Here is a 5,404-nt window from a genome sequence, read left to right on the forward strand (position 1 = left end):
CAATATTTAGGATGAGATGTCTTATCCAGGTGAGTGAAATATAGGACTTAGATTTTTTTCTTTCTAATTGTTTAGCAGCCAGCTCGTTAATCATCAATTGATTACTGATTGGTACTAATCAATGTTGAGGATGACTCATGGTGTGAGCAGGGGCTTTAGATCCATGATAGGTCGCCATAGCTAATACCGGGATTTGGGGGATGGATGAGACTCATCGTTCTCTATCTTAGTGAATGTTCATGTCTGTGTGGTGTATTCTATATACCTTGGAGATCAATGTTGGAATCTCAGGGCAGAATCTCATTTCTGACCTTGGTGGTCAGTAGACTTCCAATGAAGCTCTCATTCTTCGTATATTGGACAATAACTCAGGGCGGGTGGTGGATAGACTGCAGAGCTGTAATGGTGGACAATGAGTTTGGGCAGACACATCTTTAAATCTTCCCATGACTGTACACTTCTGTTCAATTATCCAATGATAGGTAAAGCAAAGTCCAGTTTGTTTAGTTCATCCACACACAATTCTGTATTCATAGCTACAAATTATTGATTGAAGATTCTCCATTAATAAATGTGTGATTTTACACAATGTAGATGTTAATATCCAGGTTGAGAGGATTGAAGTCATACTTTTTTTATATTTTATTTTTATTCAGTAATCAATCAAATAGACAATACAAAACAGTGAATCATACAAACATAAAGTGTCGAAAAATAAAAATTATATGCACAAGAAATCCATTTCACTAAAGAACATTTTATAAATAATTATCAACTACTAAAAGGGGAGGGTATAGAAAGAAGTCATCCCTTCATTTTGGATTCTGGTCCCCCACCTCTTGGCTCAAATGAAATAAAAAGGATCGCAGAAAGACATCAATCTGGAGGATGAAACCATTTCTTACCATGCTTACCAATATCACTAAAAATCTGGAACATGGATAGATTATAATAAAACATTGGGCCAAATGTAGAAAGGCAGAGAGTTTTATTGGTCCTAAAACAAAAGGGTCACATTTTCATCCTCATCACCAGGTTGTGTGTAAAACTAATGAAGCACCAACACAGGCCAGAGTGAGGTACAAATAGTTTAATATAGTACAAGAATAACTAGACATTTTATTAAGGGTAGAAACATTTATCTGCTCAACATTAAGCCTGAGTTACATAAAAGTCCCCCAACTTAGTGCCCTCATGATGCAATCTATTTCCCCCAACCCCCTCTTACTCCTATGGCAGGGTGCAGAAGACTTCCCCCACAGCAATACAGGGACCTCCAGGGGGTATTGCACCGCACCTATAGCAGTTACAAGGTAATGAAGACAAGACTGGGTGTCCAACAGACGCAGCACACAAACAATATCAGAGAGGTGCCAGCACACCATAGAGTGGGGAGCAGTGTAAATTTATTGTTTTAGCAAAGGAATTAACATTTCAGGACCACACAGGACCATTTTATCAGGATAACACACAAAACATACACTGCTTGCTATCCTCTGGAATTGATGAGGTCCTCAGGTATTGATTTTAGTGGACAGGCACAGATGAATGGTCAGATACATGATTGGGGTAATCATGTGAATCCCAGGGGTCATGCACTGCACAATGTGAAAAAAATACGACACAGAAAAGATGGATGAATACATTTATTCACAGATAGCCTCACATGGTGAACACAAAATTTACTACATGACACAAATAAGCAACAAGAAGCAGCGTACAATGATATCACAAAATAGCACAAATTATTTCTCAGCAGTCACTTTATGATTTGTTCCTCCCTGTAAGCTCACAGGACTGGCTGATGAATGAGAAGTCATCCTGTACAAACATTTAATGTTTTCATGTAAATTTAATGATCTGATGAATTGTCATCCAGGTACTAGGTCACCCAACACTCACTAAGAGGAATCGGAGCACTGTCCATGGTGCTGATCACAACCAAGAGGCAGATTACCTACAATGACAATATTCATATTTAATGCAGGTCTGTCTGAAACAAAGAAAAAAGCTCCCCAATTCTATCTGCCCTCTCCCCTGCAGAGAGGATCCTAGGCAGAGACAGTTTAGGGGCACAAAGAGGGGTGCTATATGGATCCCTGCGGATGTCACTCTGTACCAAGTAATACTCATTACAGCAAGGACTCACTACAGCCATAGACGTTTCAATAACTGTGGTTTGGTTTTTGGGTTAGGACCCCCACGGCTGAAGGCTGGAGGGAGAGAAGAGTTTTCTGTTAGGTGCTCAATATAACAATTATATGCAGATTTCCCCCTCACCTTCTGTGTGATTATATCAGGGGAGGATAAAATCAGATTTCAAATTACCGGTAGCTTACCAACAGATGTACTGCAGAAACTCATCACCAAAACCCGTTACATGGAAGTTCTTATGCCAAATGGTAGAAATAAAGAAAATCTATAATACAAAGGCTGGAATCCTGATTTTCCCAAATCATCTTACAGCACGACACATGACTGGGGGGACCTGGAGAACTTTCCTGACCACAACTATTACAGTATATACCGTATTTTTCGGACCATTAGACGCTCCGGACTATAGGACGCACCAGGTTTTCCGCACGGGAAAACAAGAAAAAAAAAATTCATTTGATTTCCCCTGAGATCCAGCGTGCGGCACTTGTGCCCGCCCATGAAGGCGGCGCCGATCGGCATTCATCAAATCAATCGGCGCCGCCTTCGTGGGCGGGCACAAGTGCCGCACGCTGGATCACAGAACAGGCAGAGATCGGCGCAGCCGGGGACCGGCGGGGACACAGGTAAGTAAAAAAATATGCCCCTGTACCTCTGCATTCGGACCATAAGACTTGTGCTTATTAAGTTAGACAATGCATTTTTAATAAACAAATATTAGATAATCCCAGAGTCAGAAGTTCTACACACAAAGGTAGCAGAAGGTAACAGTTTCTGTAGTCCAATGTAGTGATTGACCCTCCTGAGACAGATCTCATCTGCATTTATTGGTATGGCCGAGCTATAGATCCAGGACATGAGCTAAGTGAAGAGGACTGGATGAAGTTCATGCATGGGGAGTATGGAGGGAATGATAGCAGGCAGTATGTGTAGAAGAGGAGGAGTGCAGAGAGTGTGTTGTACCTGGGCAGGTAGGTCATTGGGGTGGTGGGGTTTGGAGGAGGGAAGTGAAGGTAAGTAGTTGCAGGAAGGTATCTGGAGGCAGCAAAGGTGTAATGAGAGCCGTCAGAGATCCCATAGATGAGCTGCCCAGGTTTGTTAGGTTATGATTTGAAAGAAGTGGGGTGGCAGTGAGAACACCATGAAAATATTGGGATGCCAAGCGGAGAGCTGGTGACTTTGAGGGATCTGATATGGCTCATAGGGATGGTGTCCTTAGGAACACGTGCTGTACCAGGGAGAGATGTGGAGCTGCAGGCACAGGAAATGACAGCAAGGAGGGCAGAACTGGGTAATACAGGGGCAGAGGTGGGGAAAAGAAGGCAGAATAAAAATGATCTGACATTTGGAAATAAAACTGACTTTATCCTCAATAGGAAGGGAAAATTGTGCTCTAGTAACAAAATACTGCCAACTGCATACCAACCCCCCAAACCAGCAAGGTAACTCCACATGTAATCAGCAGGATAACACAGACACACTGACCAGAGACAGAACACAGAACTCTTCTATTCCATTCTTCTTTTCTGTACACAGAATACAGAGAGGTAACACCTTCACCTACCTGGAAGATGAACGTCAGTAAAACAGCAACTGCTGAGACAAGAAAAATCAAAGTTAGGTGTGTAATGTACAACACAGCATGCAGAGTTCAGGGTCACGGCTATGTGATGTACAACACAGTGTGCAGAGTGTAACAGTCAGGTATATATCATGTACAATACAGCATACACAGTGCAATGTTAAGGAATGGTAAGGGAATGTAGATTACAGGTGACTTACCTTGTATTAGCAGCAGGCTGGTCGCTCCCTCGGGCTCTCGTGTCTTCACCATTGGGCACACTCCAAATGCCAACCTTTGAAAGAAAAAGAAAGTGATGACTAGTGGTGAATATTATGTTATGTACAGCCATCTACAAGACTAGTAAAAGGGAGACAAATCAGGATTTGTTATCCTGTGTTGTCTGATGATCACATCTTGTAAAGATCATTCCCTCTGAGACTTCCAGAAACCTCCAATCCAGGGATATCAAACTCAAATACACAGAGGGACAAAATTAAAAACTTAGACCACGTCATGGGCCAACCTTGAAATTTATTGAAATAATTAATCAATGTTTACTTCTCATTAGATACAAACTCTTTTCATATGGAAACAAAGAGGTTTTGTTTCACATTCAATCTGGAACAAGAGGCATTAAAATGTTTTTGTTTTTTTTTAATCTTATGCCCTTTCTCTATTTGTAGCCTTCTAAATTAAATTTCAATGGCAACATTTTTGCAGAGGCTAACAATAATAATAATAATATTCTTCTATGAAAATCCAACCATTCCAGTCCATGGCTTGGAGTAGTAGGGAAATATACAGCTGGAGGGAGTGCTGGAAATGCCAGACGTGGCCAATGCGGGGCTGGAACTCTCTCTTCATTGAAATAGCGCTGGTACTAATATTCCCGACATTATTTGTGTCCATAAAACAGGCCAATGCAGGGCCACGCACAGGCAGAGAGCCCGCCGGTCTATAGACGCGAGTGATGCTGGGAATTGTAGTAGCGGTGGGCCAGCTGCAGTTCATATTTAGGTTTCCTTTTGGGGCCAAATAAAAGGACGTTACCTGTGCCAGAGTTTGCCACCCTTGCAGTCTGATCAGTGAGTAACTAATCACAGGGCAGCAGGTAACATAAATCAGCAGAATTTGCAGTACCACCTGTCCCCACAGGAGGGCAGTACAAAGCTGGACCCGCTTACTTAGGATAATTGGGGCTCCTGCAAACACAGGGGGGCGCTCATCACATCGCTCACCTGCACCGCCTCCTCTGAGCTGTGTCCCCGTCACGCTGCTTCTCTCACCCTACACGACAGCCGCCTCCATATTACTTTTATCAAACAGCCACTTCGCTCCCGCCCTCTGCTCCGATGACATTGAGCTGCATTGTTTTGCTGCCATCTGGTGGCAGAATATGTGAAGTGCAAGGTGCCCTCGTGTGGCCAAAGGTGCAAATAGCAGGACAGGAGAGTTCACAGGGAGCCCTCTGGTGGCCAGTAAAGCGCAGAGCAGTACGATTGAATGTCAGGAGGCGACATCTGGTGGCCGATAATGCACAATGCATTTCAGGGCGTCCTTAGGTGGCCAAGGATGCTCAGTGCAGGGTGGTGGATGATATAGTGCCCCCTCGTGTGGCCAAATGTGCGAAGGGCAGTGCTGGCGTGCAGGGAGCCCTCTGGTGGCTAAAAAGGCTCAATGCAGGGC

The 5,404-nt window shown here is 43.4% G+C and overlaps 1 long non-coding RNA gene across 1 annotated transcript; it reads right to left on the reverse strand.

Annotated features, from left to right (window-relative positions):
- Positions 1–1,632: 1,632 nt before the first annotated feature.
- On the reverse strand, positions 1,633–5,290 carry LOC140333190 (uncharacterized). The gene is made up of 4 exons (XR_011921301.1): positions 4,957–5,290; positions 3,937–4,010; positions 3,719–3,747; positions 1,633–1,957 (listed from the first exon to the last, which is right to left on the reverse strand). It is a non-coding gene; the product is annotated as an uncharacterized lncRNA (long non-coding RNA).
- Between the last annotated feature and the right edge of the window lie 114 nt (positions 5,291–5,404).

This window comes from Pyxicephalus adspersus, chromosome 6 (assembly GCF_032062135.1).
Source record: "Pyxicephalus adspersus chromosome 6, UCB_Pads_2.0, whole genome shotgun sequence".
NCBI lineage: Eukaryota > Metazoa > Chordata > Amphibia > Anura > Pyxicephalidae > Pyxicephalus > Pyxicephalus adspersus.